The sequence below is a fragment of the Ranitomeya imitator genome, chromosome 5, assembly GCF_032444005.1.
Source record: "Ranitomeya imitator isolate aRanImi1 chromosome 5, aRanImi1.pri, whole genome shotgun sequence".
Taxonomy (NCBI): domain Eukaryota; kingdom Metazoa; phylum Chordata; class Amphibia; order Anura; family Dendrobatidae; genus Ranitomeya; species Ranitomeya imitator.
This window is the reverse complement of record NC_091286.1, coordinates 139,596,595-139,619,281: the sequence shown is the minus strand read 5'-3', so window position 1 is coordinate 139,619,281 and position 22,687 is coordinate 139,596,595. Positions and strand designations below refer to the sequence as shown.

Sequence of the window (22,687 nt, the reverse complement as noted above, 5' to 3'; positions counted from 1 at the left end):
GCCAACTATGCTTTCCGATTGACTTGCATTGGGTTTCATGTTTCGGTCGATACCCGACTTTTCGCGATAATCGGACGATTTCACTCAACCCGACTTTTGAGAAAGTCAGGTTCCGCAAAACCCAACTCAATCCTAAAAAAGTAAAAGTCGCTCAACCCTAGTTCCCCGTAAAGGTCTGTCTAATGCTCTTGATAAGTGGCTTAAAAAAATCTGTTAGTGCAAACTTCGTAACAGAGCACACATTCAATAAACACTAGCTGCCTGCGAAATCCAAAAACTTGTGTGCATTCATGAGGATGGCCGAGTGGTTAAGGCATTGGACTTAAGATCCAATGGATATGTATCCGCGTGGGCTCGAACCCCACTCTGCCAGATAGCACAGATTTAACCCTTGAATATCGCTGTTATGTTTATTTTTTCCATTATGAGATGAATCTCTAATACATTAGAGCATGATATTACAGTAAGTTCCAAACTTAAAAATTGAGGGGGTTTGAAGCCCACTTCTGGTATGAGTTTTATACTTGAAAATCTACAAGGTTTTTGAAAATGGAGTAATGTTTGAGCAAAAGAAAAGTTCTTGCTTCCAGATAGCACAGATTTAACCCTTGAATATCGCTGTTATGTTTATTTTTTCCATTATGAGATGAATCTCTAATACAGTAGAGCATGATATTACATGATATTATCTTGCCTTGCGCAGGCGTGTAGTACGGAGGACAGAGAATGAACTTCAATCCAATATTGCGGCCAGCATGCAGCCAGCGGGTAAGGAAAGGGTGAATCAAACACCTGAAAACTCCGCCCATAAGACCGAAAATTGGTCCCGCCAAATTCAGGTGACAGGTTCCCTTTAAGATCTAATGGATATGTATCCGCGTGAGTCGAACCCGACTCCTGGTATGAGTTTTATACTTGAAATTCAGCAAGGTTTCTCAGAGTTAACCCTTGAATATCGCTGTTATGTTCATTTTTTTCCATTATGAGATGAATCTCTAATACATTAGAGCATGATATTACAGTAAGAAGTAAACTTAAAAATTGAGGAAAATTTAGGGATTAAAGAAAAGTTGAATATTTTATGTAAATATTCAAACTACAGTCCCAAAGAAACATTTGATGTTAAAATAATATGAGAAATTCAGACATATAGCATAATCCATTGTCAAAAGACATTATTTACTGGGGGGGGGTTAATCCAGAAAAAAAGATGGCCAGTGTGCGCAGGATGTCATGAAATGTAAAATATGCGTGAGAAAATTCGGCCCATCCGGCTCATATATGATCTTTTTTGGAGAGGTTAAACTGTCTAAAGAAACTAGAACTTTGTGCATAATGTTGTTGGCAAATCTTGATGGAATTTTATTCCAATATTCACTCTTGCTCACCACACTAAACATATAATCAAAAATGAAAGTCTACGTTTAGCGGAAAAATATTTTTTTCTGGATGAAATTTACAGTCAACAGTAAGGTCCCCAGTAAATGTCTGTCTAATGCTCTTGATAAGTGGCTTAAAGGGACTCTGTCACCTGAATTTGGAGGGAACAATCTTCAGCCATGGAGGCGGGGTTTTCGGGTGTTTGATTCACCCTTTCCTTACCCGCTGGCTGCATGCTGGCTGCAATATTTTATTGAAGTTCGTTCTCTGTCCTCCGTAGTACATGCCTGCACAGTGCAATCTTGCCTTGCGCAGACGTGTACTATGGAGGACAGAGAATGAACTTCAATCCAATATTGCAGCCAGCATGCAGCCAGCGGGTAAGAAAAGGGTGAATCAAAAAACCCCAAACCCCGCCTCCATGGCTGAAGATTGTTCCCTCCAAATTCAGGTGACAGTGTCCCTTTAAAAAAAAATCTTTTAGTGCAAACTTCGTAAGAGAGCACACATTCAATAAACACTAGCTGCCTAAGAAATCGAAAAAATTCATGTGCATTCACCAGGATGGCCGAATGGTTAAGGCGTTGGACTTAATGTCCAATAGGTATGTATCCTTGTGGATTCGAACCCCACTCCTGGTATGATTTTATACTTGAAATTCTACAAGATTTCTGAAAATGGAGTAATGTTTCAGCAAAAGAAAAGTTCTTGTTGCCAAATAGTGCAGAATTAACCTTTCAACACCCCTGACTATTTCCATGTTATGTTTATTTTCTCTATTATGACATGAATATCTAGTACATTACAGCATGATGTTACAGTAAGTTCCAAACTTAAAAATTGAGGAAAATGTAGAGATTAAAGGTACCTTCACACGAACGATATTGCTAGCGATCCGTGACGTTGCAGCGTCCTGGCTAGCGATATCGTTGAGTTTGACAGGCAGCAGCGATCAGGATCCTGCTGTGCCATCGTTGGTCGGCGCAGAAAGTCCAGAACTTTATTTCGTCGCTGGACTCCCGCAGACATCGCTGAATCGGCGTGTGCGACGCCGATTCAGCAATGTCTTCACTGGTAACCAGGGTAAACATCGGGTTACTAAGAGCAGGGCCGCGCTTAGTAACCCGATGTTTACCCTGGTTACCAGCGTAAACATAAAAAAAAACAAACACTACATACTTACATTCCGGTGTCTGTCCTCTCCGGCGCTCTGCTTCTCTGCACTGTGTAAGCGCAGCGGCCGGAAAGCACAGCAGGTGACGTCACCGCTGTGCTCTGCTTTCCGGCCGGCGCTTAGTGCAGAGAGTTAGTAACCCGATGTTTACCCTGGTCACCGGGGGACTTCGCAGCGACGCTGCAGCATTCGGGATCGTTATCTAGATCGCTGCAGCGTCGCTTAATGTGACGGTACCTTAAGACAAAGTTGAATATTTGAAGTAAATATTCAATCTACTGGCCATCTGAAACTAGCTGATAGCTGGTTCATGCAGCATTACACTATTGCTGGTCAGAACAATGAAAACAATTGTTACCATCCACCTTTCATGTCTCTACAATTTCTCATAGTTTGTAAGCTTGTGAGCAGGGCCCTCATTCCTCTTGTCATCTGTTGATTTATGTGATTATTGTTATGCTGTAATGTCTTTTATTGTCGGTAAAAGTCCCCTCTAAAAATTAAAGTGTTGCGGAATATGTTGGCGCTATAGATATAAAATTATTATTATTATTTTTAGTATTACCGTGAATCGCCCCCTCTAATATCAATGACAGCTTGAAGTCTTTTGTGGTAGTTGTGGATGAGGTTCTTTATTTTCTCAGGTGGTAAGGCTGCCCACTCTTCTTGGCAAAAAGCCTCCAGTTCCTGAAAATTCCGGGCTGTCTAGCATAAACTGTGTGCTTGAGCTCTCCGCAGAGTGGCTTAACCCCTTCACCCCGAAGCCTGTTTTCAACTTCCTTACCAGGCCATTTTTTTCAATTCTGACCACTGTCATTTTATGAGGTCATTACTCTGAATCGCTTCAACGGATCCTGGTGATTCTGAGATTGTTTTCTCGTGACATATTGTACTTTATGATAGTGGTAAAATTACTTCTATATGACTTGCGTTTATTTGTGAAAAAAATGGAAATTTGGCAAAAATATTGAAAATTTTGCAATTTTGTAACTTTTAGTTTTCATGCCCTTAAATTCGAGAGTCATATCATACAAAATAGTTAATAAATATCATGACCCACATTTCTGCTTTACATTATCACAATTTTGGAAACATAATTTTTTTGTTAGCAAGTTATAAGGGTTAAAATTTGACCAGCGATTTCTCATTTTTACAACAAAATTTCCAAAACCATTTTTTTAAGAACCACCTCACACTTGAAGTGACTTTGAGGGGCCTATATGACAGAAAATGCCTAAAATGACACCATTCTAAAAACTGCACCTGCAAGATACTCAAAACCACAGTCAATAAGTTTTTAATAACCCTTCAGATGCTTCACAGGAATGTTTGGAATGTTTAAAAAAAAATGAACATTTAACTTTTTTTCACATTGTCTCTTCAGAGAGGAAGAGGACTAGAACCCTAGTGCCACCTATTGGAAGTAGCAATCCTAACAGTCAATGACGGCCCTTTAATGAGCCTTGCCACATGACTTAGGATAATAGCCAAATCAGAATCTCAATTTTCAGACACTGTGTTTCGGGGTACTGCCCCTCGTCAGTGCACAGTGGAGATCTGGTTTGGCTGATTGAGAGGCATCTGACCGGGATCCAAGAAGTATCATTTCTCCTTGCGGAGAGTGACATGATAAGCATGTCGAGGTGAGGAGACTTAAAGCCGCAATGCTCCTCTGGGAAATATGCAAATTGTCTCTTCAGAGAGGAAGAGGACTAGAACTCTAGTGCCACCTATTGGAAATAGCAATCCTAACAGTCAATGTCGACCCTTTAACGAGCCTTGTCAAATGACTTAGGATAATAGCCAAACCAGAATCTCAATTTGCAGACACTGTGTTTCGGAGTACTGCCCCTCGTCAGTGCAAAGTGGTTTGGCTGATTGAGAGGCGTCTGACCGGGATCCAAGAAGTATCGTTTCTCCTTGCGGAGAGTGACATGGTAAGCATGTCGAGGTGAGGAGACTTACAGCCGCAATGCTCCTCTGGGAAATCCAAGTTGCTTTATTTTACCAAGGGAAACAGGAGAAATTGGACCACAATAGTCGTGCAATTTGTCCTGAGTACACTGATACCCCATATGTGGGGGTAAACCACTGTTTGGGCACATGGCAGAGCTTGGAAGGGAAGGAGCGCCGTTTGACTTTTCAATGCAAAATTGGCTGTAATTGAGATCGGACACCATGTCGCATTTGGAGAGCCCCTGATGTGCATAAACAGTGGAAACCCCTCACAAGTGACACCATTTTGGAAAGTAGACCCCTAAAGGAACTAATCTACATGTGTGGTGAGCATTTGAACCCCCAAGTGCTTCACATAAGTTTATAATGTAGAGCCATAAAAAAATCATATTTTTTTACAAAAAGTGATCTTCTCGACCCAAATTTGTTATTTTCCCAAGGGTACCAGGAGAAATTGTAACCCAAACATTGTTGTGCAATTTGCCCTGAGTACGTTGATACCTGAAATGTGGGGATAAACCACTGTTTGGGCGCATGGCAGAGCTCAGAAGGGAAGGAGCGCAGTTTGATTTTTCAATGCAAAATTGGCAGGAATTGAGATCGGACACCATGTCACGTTTGGAGAGCCCCTGATGTGCCTAAACAGTGGAAACCCCCCACAAGTGACCCCATTTTGGAAAGTAGACCCCCTAAGGAACTTATCTAGATGTGTGGTGAGCACTTTGAACCCCAAATTGTTTCACTTTGTTTTCCACAAAATGATCTTTTAGCCGGCAATTTTTTTATTTTTCCAATGGTAACAGGAGAAATTGGACCCCAAAAGTTGTTGTGCAATTTGTCCTGAGTACGCTGATACCTGATATGTGGGGGTGAACCACTGTTTGGGCACATGGCAGAGCACGGAAGGGAAGGAGCGCTGTTTTGGAATGCAGATTTTGATGGAATGGTCTGAGGGCGTCACGTTGCCTTTGCAGAGCCCCTGATGTACCTAAACAGTAGAAATCCCCACAAGTGACCCCATATTGGAAACTAGACCCCCCCAAGGAACTTATCTAGATGTGTTGTGAGAACTTTGAGCCCCTAAGGGTTTTGCTAATGTTTATAGCGTTTAGAGCCGTGAAAATAAAAGAAAACTTTTTTTCACAAAATGATATTTTAGCCCCAAAATTTTTATTTTCACAAGGGTAACAGGAGAAATTGGACTGCAAAAGTTGTTGTCCAATTTGTCCTGAGTACTCTGATACCCCATATGTGGGGGGAACTACTGTCTGGGCGCACGGCAGAGCTCGGAAAGGAAGGAGCACCATTTTACTTTTTCAACGCAGAATTGGCTGGAATTGAGATTGGATGCCATGTCACGTTTGGAGAGCCCCTGATGTGCCTAAACAGTGGAAACCACCCCAATTCTAACTCCAACCCTAACCCCAATGCACCCCTAAACCTAATCCCAACCGTAACCCTTACCACACCCCTAATCCCAACCCTAACCATAACCCTGACCACACCCCTACTCCAACACACCCCTAACCATAATACCAGCCCTAATCTCAACCCTAACCATAACCCTAACCACACCCCGAACCCTAATCCCAACCCTAACCCCAACCATAAACATAATCCAAACCCTAACTTTAGCCCCAACCCTAACCCTAACTTTAGCCCCAGACCTAACCCTGACTTTAACCCCAACCGTAACCCTAACTTTAGCCCCAACCCTAACCCTAAATGGAAATCAATACATTTTTTAATTGTATTATTTTTTCCCTAACTAAGGGGGTGATAAAGGAGGGTTTGATTTACTATTTATAGCAGGTTTTTATAGCGTGTTTTTCTGTTTGGCAGCTGTAACATGCTAAGAGACGCTTTTTATTACCAAAGATAGTTTTTGCATCACCACATTTTAAGAGCTATAATTTATCCATATTTTGGCCCACAGAGTCTTGTGAGGTCGTGTTTTTTGTGTTATGAGTTGACGTTTTTATTGGTACCATTTTCGTGCACATGACATTGTTTGATCGCTTTTTATTCCGATTTTTGTGAGGCAGAATGAACAAAAACCAGCAATTTCTTTTAGGGGGCTTTTATATCGTCCGCGTATGGTAAAAGTGATAAAGCAGCTTTAGTCTTCAGGTCAGTACGATACCTCATTTATATCATTTTTTTATGTTTTGGTGCTTTTACACAATAAAAACTATTTTATATAAAAAATAATTGTTTTTTGCATCGCTTTATTATGAGAGCTATAACTTTTTTATTTTTCTGCTGATGACGCTGTATCGCAGCTTCTTTTTTGCGGGACAAGATGTCGTATTCAGCGGTACCATGTTTATTTATATCCGTCTTTTTGATCACATTTTATTGCACTTTTTATTCAGCAGTATGATGATAAAGCATTGTTTTTTGCCTCGTTTTTATTTATTTTTTTGCGGTGTTCACTGAAGGGATTAACTGGTGGGATAGTTTTATAGAGCGGGTCGCTACGGACGCGACAATACCAAATATAAGTACGGGTTTCGGGTGTACAGGTAAAAGCTGGTATCGGTGATACGGACATTGTCCAGATATGAGGGAAACTGAATGCTGGGACGAGACAGCACTGGAGTAGGCAGATCAAAGGTCGTCCTGGAGAGCCAGATAACAGGTAGCTGATAGTCTGTGGAGACAAACAGTATGAGCAGAGTACTGGCAAAGAACTTCAGAGACAGAAGCACATGCTAGCACGAACCGGAAGTTAGCAACAGCGGATACTTGTTGCTGTGGCACCCTCCCTATGGTGGAGGGGCCAGAAATAGTGATCATTAACACACCATTGGTCAGAAGCACTTTTTGGAAAATGCGCACTGTCTTTTTAAGAGACCGGGAGCGAGCGCTCTTGCGACCTAAGCACTTGGCCCAAGATCCTGCTGGCTGCATGCCAGGAAGCAGAGGAGGGGGAAGCAAAAGCCATGTCAGGACGGTGTGGAATCGGCACAGAGCGGGACCCCGCGAAGGTACAGGAACAGGACCGGGTGTAACAAGAAGGCTACATTATATTCTAGGAGGGCTTCATTGTACCTTATGAGGGGTTGCATTATATTTTTTGGGGTGCTGCATTATACTCTGTGAGAGGGATTACTTTATATTATATGAGGGGGCTACATTATATTCTATGAGGGGGGCTACCACAACCCCTGCTACATAATTAAGATATGCACTATCTTATATTATACCCTGATAATAGCGTGTTTTACCACACAATCGGTGGTCTTGTATTTTATTCTATGTAGCTACATAGTGGGCCCCACTCTGGTGGGCCCAAGGTGCTCCAGTCTGACGCTGATGGTAAGTATACTCTCATTTTGCTAGCATGGCATGGCAACTTTTAAAAATATTCTTTTTAACTTTTAAAAAAGTTCTTCATGCACGTATAGAGGGAAATACACTTAGCTTACTTTTTGCAAACAAAGTGATTTACCATGATGAAAGTTAAGAAGGTGTGCAATTGTTTGTGTAGTTACATATCAGAAGTGTCAGATTTTACATCGTTGACCTTTCTTGAAGAATCACAATGTTGTCTTATACACACAGTCACCTAATCTGGAAACAAATATTGTAATTGTAAGGTCATTCTAACAAGCAAATGCCAAACTTCTACTAAAGTTACCTTCACACTGAACAACATTACAACGATAACGATAGCGATCCGTGACGTTGCAGCGTCCTGGATAGCGATATCGTTGTGTTTGACACGCAGCAGCGATCTGGATCCTGCTGTGCCATCGCTGGTCGGAGCTAGAAGGCCAGAACTTTATTTCATTGCTGGATCACCCGCTGACATCGCTGAATTGGCGTGTGTGATGCCGATCCAGCGATGTGTTCACCGGTAACCAGGGTAAACATCGGGTTACTAAGCGCAGGGCCGTGCTTAGTAACCCGATGTTTACCCTGGTTACCATTGTAAATGTAAAAAAAAAAAAACACTACATACTTACATTCCGGTGTCTGTCACGTCCTCCGGCGTCAGCTTCCCGCACTGACTGTGAGCTCCAGCCGTAAAGCACAGCGGTGATGTCACCGCTGTGCTCTGCTTTACGGCCGGCCGGCACTCACAGTCAGTGCGGGAAGCTGACGGCGAGGGATGTGACAGACACCGGAATGTAAGTATGTAGTGTTTTTTTTTTACATTTACAATGGTAACCAGGGTAAACATCGGGTTACTAAGCGCGGCCCTGCGCTTAGTAACCTGATGTTTACCCTGGTTATCCGGGGACTTCGGCATCGTTGGTCGCTGGAGAGCTGTCTGTGTGACAGCTCTCCAGCAACCACACAAGGACTTTCCAACGATCACGGCCAGGTCATATCGCTGGTCGTGATCGTTGGAAAGTTGCTGAGTGTGACGGTACCTTAACATTTGTAAGTTGCCATGGTGCACTAGTGCAGTCTGTGATCTTGAACCATGTCAGATGATAGTATCATTTCAAACTACCTCTAATGAATTGTGATCTCTTCTACATTACTTGATGAAGACTTTAACCCTAGAATGAACTTTTCTGGGGAGGCTAAATCTACTGCAAAATTGTGGAAGGAAGGAATTATGAGTTAATACAGTGAACTTGCTCTTTATAATAGTGTTATGTCTCACCTAGTCCATAAGACATCAGGGCAGTCTGGTGGGAACCATGGAGACTGTAGAGGTGGAAAGTCAACTGGAGAAGTAGAGCAGTCATTGCAGAGCTGAGTAGAACAGGAGGTCATACGTAAAAACATGAACTGTTGTTCATCAGTGTTTTGGAATCCAACTTTCCATGCAGTTTGGTTAGCATGGCAGTTTTTACCATCAGTAAGTATTCCATGATTTTTTCTACCATTTAATGCCATCAATGTGCTGTCTGAAATTTTCACAGACCCATAGACTTAGGTCTTTTTCATCTTTGAAATGGAACAAAAATGGGCATGTCTCCTTGATTTTTTGTGGACCACTCAGTCTGCAAAAAAACATGGACACATGAACAGCCCCATAGACTATAACGGGTAGGTGTTCTATCCATAAATAAACACACAGATAGAACATGTATGTGATGCCTGAATGAGGCCTTAAGTAGAGTTGAGTGTTGTAGCAGTCGAGTAAGTCAGCAGGCCCACTGTGCCAATGTAGCAAAGTTCAGTAGTAAGCTGAGTATGTCAGGAGGCACACACAGTATCACTATAGTAGAGTCCGATTATGTAGCATAGCTGTGTATGTCAGTAGGTATTCAATGGCTATGTAGAACAGTCCAGCAAAGCAGCAGAGCTGAAAATACCTGTAAGCACATAGCAACAATATCGCAAAGCTGGTTATATAAGGGGCCCTCAATGGCTATGGAGTCCAGCAAGGCAGCTGAGGTGACAATGTGACAGTGTAATAGAGCTCAGCAACATAGCAGAGGTGGTATGTCAAGAGGCATAGCAGAGGTTGGTATGTCTGGAGACACATTGTGAAACGCTGGCACAGCTGACTATGTCAGGACTCTGCTGTGGCAAGATAGGGATGCTGGGTATGTCAGGAGGCATGATAACAGAATCTGAATGTGTCCTGATCAGAGTAGCGCAGTATTAACTACAATAGTGGTGGATGCCAACTACTAACTGGCCCTGGTGATTGCCATCACAGGAGTGTGTCCGGATAATAAGAATAATAATCTTTATTTTTATTTTTTTAGGATGCCATGGCAACCCAGCATACAGAGGGGCAGAAAGAGAAAGAAGATAGAACACTTGGCCCTGGATCCAGGAGAGGTGAGTAACAATTGGCCGCAACAAGGAGTGGTTAGAAATAGATTTTCTCTGCCATTGATTTCAGTATGAACTGTACAAAACGTCATTTCCGCTATGTCGATATTGAAATGAAATTGAACACTGCATGTAAAATTAGTAATCGAGTTGGAACAAATGTTCACATACTTACCGAATAACTGTGAAATTGGCATGGGCTTTGGACCCCCAGCCACTGTCAGAGCAAGGAATCAGTGTCCCACCTTCATTCTCACCTGAGACTATGGCCAGAAGGAGTTAAATGGAGCTTGGGTATTATTGTCAGTGTCGTAAACTTTGAATGTAGCAGAATGCCGCATGTATAATCAGTGCGCCATTCAATTCCTCCCGGACAGTGGTCAGATGGTTAGGAAAGGTAACACAGGATCGATGATAACTTTTAAGATTGTTGCAGCATATAGAGAAATTAATGATAACATTGATATTGATTCTTATTCAAATTATGCAGTGGATATCAACTATGTCAATATAGTGGTTAAAGTCCGTGACATTTCCAGTGGAACTTCACAGCAGAATAAATTCTTTAATTCTGCAGTGTGTCCGAAAAGATTTTCAACATGTAAATGGGAGTGCTAAAGAAAAGAATTCTATCCATAGCTGAGGCTACAGAGACAATGACTTCATTGGATGATATTTCAAAATGCTTTGTGATTTTCAATATGAGTTGTAGCTACGCCCTGAAAGTAACATCTCCATGCCAGATACTTATAAAATCTTAGAAACATTCCCCATGCAACCAATGTTCTCAATCTGTCAATTTCTCTTTTCAGAGTGAGGGAGTCCTTAGAAATGGTATACTTAAAAAATAGATATTTCCTTACTATGGTGTATATGTTTTGGGATTTGCGTTGGTCATTGCAGAGTGTTCTAAAAGTGTTCTGGTGACTTTTTCTTTCTTGTGGTAAAACTTATTAACAAGCAAGATTAACGTTCAACAACAAGAATTTAGAAGAGATATTTTAAACTGTCAGAAACATTTGTAATAAATTAATTTTTCTGAATGATGGTTCAATTAGTTATTACTGGGATATTATTAGATTTAAAGAAGCACCCCCAAATTTTGTATCCTAACAAATTCCAATTATCATATTGTCTGGCACCGTGTACTTACAATTGATAATTTTGCCCTTCTACCCAGTTAATGCTTTTCTTTTCAGTTAGAGCTATGACATCACATTACTAAAAACTGACTGGTTGAATCCTAAGCTCTATGTAGAAACAGGACGTTTCTTTTTCCTGCATGAGTCATCACAAGAATTACAATTCTACAATTCTAAATTACCTGGCAGGAGGGAGGAGGGATCAGTTGGGTCAGGAGTTGAAGAAGGGGATGACTCATAGAGGGAAAATTAACCTCCTGTTTCTAGATTGAGGTTAGAATGATTCAGCTAGTCAGTTTTTAATCATGTGATGTCATAGACCAAGTGGAAAAAAAACTAACTGAGTAGAAGGGAAAAATGAGCAATTGTAAGTACACAGTGCTATATAATATGATTACTGCAATATATTAAGAGGATAAAAACGGTTTGAGTGCTTCTTTAATTTTATGTCATGCTATTAGTGTATGTCATAGCATAATGAGTGGTATCGGTCAGAACTGTAGGCCCCTCATGAGTTGAGATAAGGATAGGACAAAGGTTTTAATGGCTCACTTACACCTGCCAATATGGCCAGTAATGATCTGCCATCCACTGTACTCAAGACGTCGGACACTCGTTATTTGCTTTTTAACACAAGCCTGCCAGCAATGAATCAGACAGAATGATCACTATGGCGATCACACAGTCTCCATATACAGCATGTACATGTTATCGGCAGCACATCACCTGTTTACATGTGCTGTGCTAAAGAAAACCATGATTGTTGTGCATGCAGTAAAATCATGTCACGTGACACGTTTACAGCAGCAAATTACTGGGAACCAGCAATGAACATTACAGTGTCACTCAAGCTTTTTATCAGCTGGTGAAAATAGGACCCCTAAGAAATTTTCTAGAGTTGTGTTCCTGCCCATGTCTTGTATAACAATCTGCCAAACTAGTGTTGCAACCCCTTTATTTTCAGGATGAGTGGAGAGTTCATCAGTCACATCATTCTTCACCAATCAGTAAGTTACTGTATAGTATACAATATTTTGTTAAAGGGAACCTGTCACCCCCTAAATCGAAAGGTGAGCTAAGCCCACCTGCATCATGGGCTTATCAACAGCATTCTGTAATGCTGTAGATAAGCCTCGATGTATCCTGAAAGATGAGAAAAAGAGGTTAGATTATACTCACCCAGGGGCGGTCCTGGTCTGGTTCTGGTCCGGTTCAGGTTTGATGGGCGTCGTGGTCCGGTCCGGGGCCTTCCATCTTTTTACGATGACGTCCTCTTCTTGTATTCACGCTGCAGCTCCAGCGCAGGCGTACTTTGTCTGCCCTGTTGAGGGCAAAGCAAAGTACTGCAGTGCGCAGGCGCCAGGAAAGGTCAGAGAGGCCTGCAGTACTTTGCTCTGACAAAGTACGCCTGCGCTGGAGCCGCAGCGTGAATACAAGAAGAGGATGTCATCATAAGAGGATGGGAGGCCCCGGACCGGACCGCGACGCCCATCGGACTAGAACCGGACCGCGCGGGACCACCCCTGGGTGAGTATAATCTAACCTCTTTTTCTCATCTTTCAGGATACATTGGGGGCTTATATACAGAATCCTGTAGATAAGCCCCTGATGCTGGTGGGCTTAGCTCACCTTCGATTTTGGGGGTGACAGTTTCCCTTTAAGTCATCTAGCTACAATTGTGAAACTCCTTTAGAGGGAATATGTCAGCAGGTTTTTGTTACGTAATCTGAGATCAGCATGATGTAGGGGCAAAAACTTTGATTCCAGTGATGTGACACTTAAAACACTGATTTTATTAAGCCTAGTATGAGCAGGAGATAATCGCTGCAGGACTAGGTGTCTAGGGCATAATGGTCAACCTACTGTGTGTAACCTTACTCCCATCACTGATTAGCCGCTGTCAATATACAGTATACACACAAAGCTGCCAATCAGTGGTATGGGGGCAGGATTATATACAGCTCAGCTTTCCCAGCTATGCTAGATCTTCACAGAGAAAACTGCACCCAGTACACACTAAGTGATACAACACTGGAATCAGGGTCTCTGTCCCTACATAATGCTACTCTCAGAGTAGCAAAAATCTGTGACAGGTTCCCTTTATCTATATGCAATCAGTTACATTACAAGTATTAGAGTTTGAATATAAATACTAAATGATTCAGTTTGACTATTTTTGGATTTCATTAGGCTAAAATATAATAGGGGGCTTTAGATATAATTTAATTATATTGCATTGTCTTACATCACCTATTTTATTAATATCCTCAGGAAACATTCTTTTTCATAAATAAGAATAAAGCTTATTTGACTCTGTTAAAAATATAGCTGGAAATGTCTTAAAGATATAAAATTAGTTATCCTTTTTTTAAGAAAATACTTTGTGGTTTATGTTAACTGGCACCATCTGGCTGTCATTAGTTAAAATCACTAGAAACTGCCACTTAAAAAGTTATCAGGTTTAAAGTATTTCCTACATACTTTGTGAGATGAAACATATATATATATTTCCCATAAATACAGTGAGATCTTTGTAATTGTGCACAGCAACATATTTTCTCCCTGGTTTATTTTACTATTTAATATTCCACTTTTAAGTGGATTTCAAACATTACTTGTAGTCATTAAAATTCTTAGATTATTTCTTTCATATTTGATGCCTTTTATCTGTAAAACTACTTCAAAAATGTCCACTATTAACAGTGTTATGTTCCCGTTAAAAGCCCAAACATTGTAGATTTGTAAAAAAAAATAACCCTATGCTTTTTTCAATATAGGAAAAATTATGTTGCAGCACTCTTTTAACCAACAGATGCAAATTATGAAAAATTGAGAGCCCTCAGAATCTTTAAATTCACACATTTTGTATAGATAAAAACAGAAATAGTATGACAAAGAAGTCAAGTGATGTAGAACAGAACCATCAGCATGAATAGGGTTATGGTAATGTGAAATAAGTATTGAACACATCACCAGTTTTTTAAGCAAATATATTTCTAAAAGTGATCCTGACATGAAATTCTCATCAGATGTCGTAAAAACCAATCCATTATACACAGTCAAAAAATAAATAAAACCATAGTTTTCCATAATTTAAAGTTTGTGTAATAATGAGAAATGATATGGGGAAAATAATTGAACATGCTTACTGAAATGTATTTAGTACTTCATACAAAAACCTTTGTTGGTGATAACAGCTTCAAGATGCCTTCTGTACGGAGAAACCAGTCACAGGCATTGCTCAGGTGGGATTTTGTTCCATTCTTCCACGCAAACACTCTCCAAATCCTGAAGGTCCTGTGGGTTCCTTCTATGAACTCTGAGTTTTAGTTCCTTTAATAAATTTTCTATTGGATTTAGGTCGGGTGTTTGACTGGGCCATTCTAGCAGCTTTATTTTCTTTCTCTGGAACCAATTGAGAGTTTCCTTAGCTGTGTGTTTGGGATCATTGTCTTGCTGAAATGTTCACCCTCTTTTTATCTTCATCATCCTGATAGATGGCAGCAGATTTTTATCAAGAATGTCACAGTGTATTTGTCCATTCATCCTTACTTCAATCTTCAATCATAGAAAGTTTGCTAGTCCATATGCTGAGAAACAGCATCATATCATGTTGATCCTACCTCCAAACTTTACTGTTGGTATGGTGTTTTTGGGAGATATGTAGTTCCTTTTTGCCTCCAAACATGTTAAATTTTGGTTTAATCTAACCAGATTATATTCTCCCAGTATTTCAGAGGCTTGTCTAAATGTTGTTGACTCTTGCATGGTGAGCGTGTATACTGTACATGTCATGGATGTTGAATGCATTACTTTGTTTTCTAATTGTTCCTGCTGATTCCAGGTTTTCTGTAGCTCTCCACAGGTGGTCCTTGGCTCTTATACAATTATTCTGATATTTCTTTTCACTCCACTGACTAAAATCTTGTGATGAAAACTGGTCATGGCTGGATTATGGTGAAATGATGTTCTTTCCACTTTTGGATTATGGCCCCACCAGTGCTAACCGGAGCTTTCAATAGTTTAGAAATTCATTTGTAACAAATACCATCAGTATATTTTGCAACAATATGGTTGAAAAGGTCTTGAGACAGCTCACTGGTTTTACCCATCATGAGTTGTTTCTTGTGTTGCACTTGGTAAAGAGACACCTTTTTTTATAGGCCATCAGTTGGACCAGTTGCTATTATTTTTTAGCAAGTGACAGAATTGCTGTCTAATTACTGATAGATTTTAGCTGGTGTCTTGAATTTCCATGGCTTTTTGTAAGACTCTTTCTTCATGTGTTCATATCTTCTTCATCATGCAATATGAGCCTGCTGATAAAATAGTATGCATTTTCAACAACAATATTTAATAAACTCTTGCTTTTGGTGACAATGCCAACTCCCTCCTCAGCCTGCTGAACAGATGACCCACCAGCTTCCCCATAGCATAGAAGAAGCATTTATGGACTGTGTATTTAGTGGCTATAAGTTTTCATTTTATACAAAGTATACTAATTTCAGAGTAGAACTCATAACATTTATATTCAGCTTGGTGCACATAAACGTTTGCATTATTTTTGCTGACTCATTATTTCTATTGCAGGAATATATTTTAAGTATTTTTTTTGCTCTGTCCATATATGCATTTGTGTGGTGTTTAGGACTAAGGCTAATTTATATATTAATTCATCATATAACCGCAAAAATATAAAAATAGAGTGAGTGCCTTTAATGTATACCTATTGCTTCAGGTATCTTTTCAGAATAAGCTATCATGTGTAAATGAGGAACAAATCCAATTTATAGCCATTATATGACATTTCTAGTGATTGTCGAACTTGTGGATGTTCGTGATCAGCTGGTTCAGCCGAACTTTTTTAAAAAGTTTGTTTCAGGAACCAGAAAGGTACCCAAACTTGAACCCGAACCCAGACCCCATTCAAATGAATGGGGGGGCCTGAGCATCCGGTGTTTCCCATGTTGTCATCTGTGCGACAGCACAAAAAACATCGGCTCTGTTCAGCAGTGAATTTGTTACCACCGGTCATAGTTCAGACGACAGCGTGTGAGCCAGCAGTTGTGACCGGTGGTAGAAAGGTTACCGCCTGCAGTTCCCATCTGCAGTTCTTAGCAGACTTGTCCTGGAGAACCCTGGATAAATGCAGGGCTTTTTGTCCTTTTCTGGAGGCATTGAGAGAACGGAATATGCCCTATTCATTCGGATTCCCCTTCCAATTACAGGTATGAGACCAAAGGGGAGTGGCGTCACTGAGGGATCTTCAGGGCTTGCAGGGATTTCTGGAGAGACTGGATCTCCCAAAGGTTCAGATAGCTAACTGGCCAACAAACATGCCAAGACCTGTGGTGCCATACAACAACCGTCGCAGACTTTCCCAGCAACGATTGCTGCAACCGGTCGGGCGCAGCTGCACAGGCTCTCGCCCATCTTCCGCACAATCTGCAGAACAGTGACACTTGCTCCTTGTTCCTCTATAAATTTTGTAAAGATGTGGACCCTGTCAAGTGTACCAGGACCAAGGTAGCCCATATGTCAATTGGGACTTAACCATGACTAAGAGGGGCACCTTGCTCCCAATGGGACAACAGCTCTTCTGGTGGAGGAGAGCCAACATGCGGGCTGAGATGGCGGTATTCCATATTTCAGCTTCAGGTTTTAGACAAAGAGATTATAGTATTGATTCCGCCTACATGTGTGCTTTTCTGAAGATAGGGGGAAGCATTGGGGTTACCGTGCTTGTTGATTTATTTCTAGATGCTTGGATCTATACAAACAAATGTGATATGATGCTAGGTCCATGTGGGCAGTGTACCCACATCTTGAGACACCCCCCACATAGAAAACTAGCACTTGCAGGCGTCAGGAGATCTTCTCCTTGTTACGAGAGGACTTCCTGAATACCGTTTCCTCAGCCTAGGATTGAGGAAGTTGCCTACCCTTGTTAGGTTCCTGAATTTTCTCTAAGTTCTCTATATTTACTTACTTTTGCCTCTTCTTTTCTTCATGTCCTTCCCTAACCTTCTGCTTACCCTCTCAGGCTCTACCCTCAGTCCTGTTCTGGCCCTCTCTACGATCCTCTACAGCAGGGGTCCCCAACTCCAGTCCTCAAGGCCCACCAACAGGTCATGTTTTCAGGATTTCCTTTGCATTGCACAGGTGATGCAATTATTACCTGGGCAAGATTAAGGAAATCCTGAAAACATGACATGTTGGTGGGCCTTGAGGACTGGAGTTGGGGACCCCTGCTCTACAGCAACTATCCTTGGGGTTGACAGAATGTCTACAATCAAGATAGCCTCTTTAAATGTCAGGGGTTTTAATACCCCTCAGAAAAAATCCAAAGTTCTATATGGTATGCATAAGCTAGGAACAAAAATTATTTTTCTTCAAGAAACTCATTTTAAAAGAGAACATCACCCCGAGTCCAGATCCAGGGGGCTCAGTGTAGCTATTCACAAGAATCTTCAGTTTTCACTCGTGGAGGAAGATCAGGGTCATTTTGTTTATCTTAAAGTCTCTATATCAAATCAATTATGTACTGTGGCCAATCTCTACCTTCCTAACAAAGGCCAAATCAAGGCATTTTGTCAATATCTGAAAAGGCTAGGGGGCTTCATGGAGGGGCAACTGATAATAGGAGGCGACCTGAATCTGATAATGAACAAGACACTTGACTATTCCTCAGGTAAGTCCTCCATTCTTCCCTCACTCTTAAGGCACCGTCACACTTAGCGACGCTGCAGCGATACCGACAACGATCCGGATCGCTGCAGCGTCGCTGTTTGGTCGCTGGAGAGCTGTCACACAGACAGCTCTCCAGCGACCAACGATGCTGGTAACCAGGGTAAACATCGGGTAACTAAGCGCAGGGCCGCACTTAGTAACCCGATGTTTACCCTGGTTACCATCCTAAAAGTAAAAAAAAAACAAACACTACAGACTTACCTACAGCCGTCTGTCCTCCAGCGCTGCGCTCTGCTCTCCTCCTGTACTGGCTGTGAGCACAGCGGCCGGAAAGCAGAGCGGTGACGTCACCGCTCTGCTTTCCGGCTGACCGACGCTCACAGCCAGAGCAGGAGGAGTGCAGAGCGCAGCGCTGGAGGACAGACGGCTGTAGGTAAGTATGTAGTGTTTGTTTTTTTTTACTTTTAGGATGGTAACCAGGGTAAACATCGGGTTACTAAGCGCGGCCCTGCTCTTAGTTACCCGATGTTTACCCTGGTTACCAGTGAAGACATCGCTGAATCGGTGTCACACACGCCGATTCAGCGATGTCTGCGGGGAGTCCAGCGACCAAATAAAGTTCTGGACTTTCTTCCCCGACCAGCGACAGCACAGCAGGGGCATGATCGCTGCTGCTTGTCACACTGGACGATATCGCTAGCCAGGACGCTGCAACGTCACGGATCGCTAGCGATATCGTCTAGTGTGACGGTACCTTTAGCTGTGAGAAAAGCTGACTTTCACAGACTACAGGTAGTGGATATTTGGCACATCCTACACCCTGGGGACAAAGACTATACCTACTTCTCCCACCTCCACAACTCCTAGAGTAGAATAGACCATTTACTGGTCTCACATCACTTTCTTGGAATCCCATAACGTCTATGGGTAGAAAAATAGGAGACAAAAAAAGTGCAAATAGGGTCTTATCCCCAGGATTGTTTCTAATCAATAATGAGAGAACTGCTCACCTGGTGGTACACAGTACAAGCGTGTAGTTTGTCAGCTGCTGCAGATCCACAGGTCGGGGCTGCGACCTCTCATAACCGTTATAATAAATGAAATGTGGATTACATCCGCGCTGCTGCGACAAATAATAGATCCAGATATACTTGTAAGATGTTTGGGTGGTTTATTCAACGCGTTTCGAAGCTCATGGCTTCTTCTTCAGGAAGTTTCCACACAAAGATATCTTACAAGTATATCTGGATCTATTATTTGTCGCAGCAGCGCGGATGTAATCCACATTTCATTTATTATAATGATAACGTCTATGGGGTAATGACATGGTCAGATCACTCTCCCATCTTTTTCTCATTCCAGCCCCCCAATTTGAATCACAGACCTTGGTAGTGACACCTAAATCCGAACCTTCCTCAGGAACCTGAGACAACTAATGCAACTAAAACCACCATCCAAGAATTTTAATAAATCATGAGGGAGACCCTACCTCGTTGCCCATCCAGTGGGAGGCCCTTAAATGCGTAATTGGGGGGATTTTAGTACAAGAGGGTTCCAGACTTAAAAGGGAGAAGACTGCCCACATGAAGGTGCTGCTTGCACAGATACACACCCTGGAACAGGAACATAAACATGATCTAGCTAGTGCAACCCTTACTAAGTTAAAAAAAGGCAAGAGAGGACTTGAAAAAATTAGTAGATCAAGTTTTACCAAATACAGGGAAAGATTGCAGGGTTTCTTTTACGAGTTTGCTGACAGGTGCCGGGGCCCATTGGCTAGAAGTATTCACCCGAGGAGCCCCAATACCTATATACCCTCTATTCGCAATACTGGAGGAGTAGAGGTGAATGAATCAGGCCAGATTGCGAAGTCGTTCAGGGACTATTATGAAGCGTTCTTTAACAGCACGAGCCACTATGCAGATATGTCCCCCACAGATAAGCAAACGAAAATAGATCAATATATCAGAGAGACTGCACTTCCCTCGTTATCATTATCGTTAGCTTGAGGGAAACCCTGGATTTACCTTTTAGTGAGGAGGACCATATGCAAGCGATCAAAATGTCCCCGACTAATAAAAGTGCTGGCCCAGATGGCTACACAGCCAAATTTTACAAATTACTAGCCCCCCCAATTAACATCCTTCTTGACAAGGTTTCTTTGGTGCACCCATTTCCTGACCAGACACTGGAGGCTCATATTTCTCTCATTCCCAAAGCCAGGAAGGACCCAAAATTACGCCCCAGCTACAGGCCAATCTCACTAATCAACCTAGATGTAAAATTATACTCCAAAATTATTGCAATGAGATTGGCCACCTATCTACCAGACTTAATTCATACTAACCAGGTAGAGTTTGTCCCTCGGAGAGAGGTGAGGGACAATACTATTAAGACACTCCTACTTATGTCCCACAGTAAAACGACAAAGTTATCCACACATATCCTATCTGCTGATGCTGGAAAGGCATTTGACTGGGTGAAATGGTCCTTTCTCCATAGTGCACACCGTCAGATCAATATGGGACCTAACCTACAGGAGAAGATAATGGCTCTATGTCATAACCCCACAGCTAAAGTAAAGTGCAATGGTGTCTTTTCAGATTCTTTTAAGATATCAAATGGAACGAGACAGGGCTGCCTGCTGTCACTGCTGCGGTAGCCCTTAGAAACAACCTCAATATTACTGGCATACAGGTTGGGCCTAGAGTAGATAAACTCTCTTTATATGCAGATGACTTATTGCTGTATATCACAAATCCGAGACTTTCACTACCCGTGGTAATGAGGGAGTTTGATAGGTATAGCAGGGTAAGTAATTTTAAAATCAATCCATCTAAGTCTGAGATACTTAATATTACTGTGCCGGGTCAGGAGAAGGTAGTGCTACAAAACGAATTTTTCTTTCGGTGGTGTTCCACATCAATGCAATATCTGGGGTACAGTTGACATCAGAGACTTCCCAATTATATCAGGCCAACTTCACCCCTGTTTTAACATGTATTACAGCCGATCTTCAAAGATATGGGAGAACTAGGTTGTCCTGGTTTGGTAAATTAAATGCCATCAAAATGGATATTCTCCCCAGACTGATGTACCTGTTCCAGGCAGTCCCGGTGATACTCACAGGTAAATTTTGTAAGCATCTAGACACAGTCTGTAGTAAGTTCATATGGGGACTGAAGAGACCTCGACTTGCACACTGCTTAGCAAACCGAAATCAGATGGCGGTACGGGTATGCCGAACTTGAAAAACTACCATCGGGCAGCCATAGTGATACAGGCCTTGGGCTGGTTTCATGATCAGGGAGGAAAACTATGGGTCTCGATAGAAAGGTCTCTTTCACCACTGGCACAGACTTCACTAAGATACATCGTAACTGGACCAACTCTCTACCTTTTCTTACACGTGATCTACTTAAAATATGGGACTTCTTTATTTTGGCATGGAGTTTCTCAAACAGTCCTGGTCCCATGACCCCAGTGTTTGACAATCCCGAGTTTCCCCCGGATGTTGGAGTAGGGTCATTTTTGGTGTGGTCCAACACACCTAAACTCTGAGTGATGCACAGCTCTAGGACATTAGAGAGACAGTGATCACTGGCAGAACTGAGGGAGGAATTTCCAGAACTCCATATCTTCATGGTTTGCATATTTGCAACTACGTTCCTTCATGTCCTCCCTCCAGCCGGCTCCTTTAAACGAGACAGATCTGACGCCACTGGAATTATTGATGATGCAAGAAATGAGCCCTGCACACTCAGCCTCACAAGTCTACTCAATTCTTATGTCAGAAAGACCTTAGAATAAGTCAAGAAGATTGAGATTGGGATAGAGATTTCTTTCGAGCAATGGAAAAAAGCTTTCTTTTGTGCACACAGGCTTCCTTTGGCTTGTAGAGCTCAGGAAACAAACTTTCAACTTTTAACTAGGTGGTACAGATGTCCAGCCCACCTACATAAGATATATCCACTGGTATCTGACCTCTGCTGGAGATGCGAGGCATCTGAGGATACCATGCTCCACATCTGGTGGGATTGTTCACCAATTAAAAGACTTTGGAATAAGGTCTTTGAAAATTATTCAAAGGATTCTGGTGACATCATTCAAAGTTACCCACAGCTGGGCCTACTGTCAATCATCGCAGGCTCCTTCGGGAGCATCAAGATAGGACTTGTAAAACATTGCAAAATGGCCACTCATACTATCATTCCTAGGAAGCTGCATTCTAAGACAGCCCCAAGTTTGTTTGGATAGTTGAAATGGATTTCCTATGTAGGATGGAGAGGCTATCCACCGTTATGACACAGCATGAGGATACGTTTTACAAAACATGGCAGGAATGGATTATGTTTCGTGAATCGCCGGAATTCCTAACACTCTTGGAGACAAATTAGCGAAGTAGGGTAGAATAGAGAGGCAGATAACACAAGCGGGGAGATTTAACTCTCCTCATACTTCACCCCTCAGTTCTCTTCTCTTCCCATCTACCCCCCATTTTCTTCCATCCTCTTAGTCAGAACTCCCTATTTCCTCCTTTCTCTTTTTCCATACTTTCTATTACCTGCTCTACACTCCTTTCTTCTTTTCATTCTAT

The 22,687-nt window shown here is 41.9% G+C and overlaps 1 non-coding gene across 1 annotated transcript; it reads left to right on the top strand.

Moving 5' to 3' along the window:
• Positions 1-290: 290 nt before the first annotated feature.
• On the top strand, positions 291-374 carry TRNAL-UAA (transfer RNA leucine (anticodon UAA)). The gene has a single exon. It is a non-coding gene; the product is annotated as a tRNA-Leu (tRNA).
• Positions 375-22,687: the final 22,313 nt, after the last annotated feature.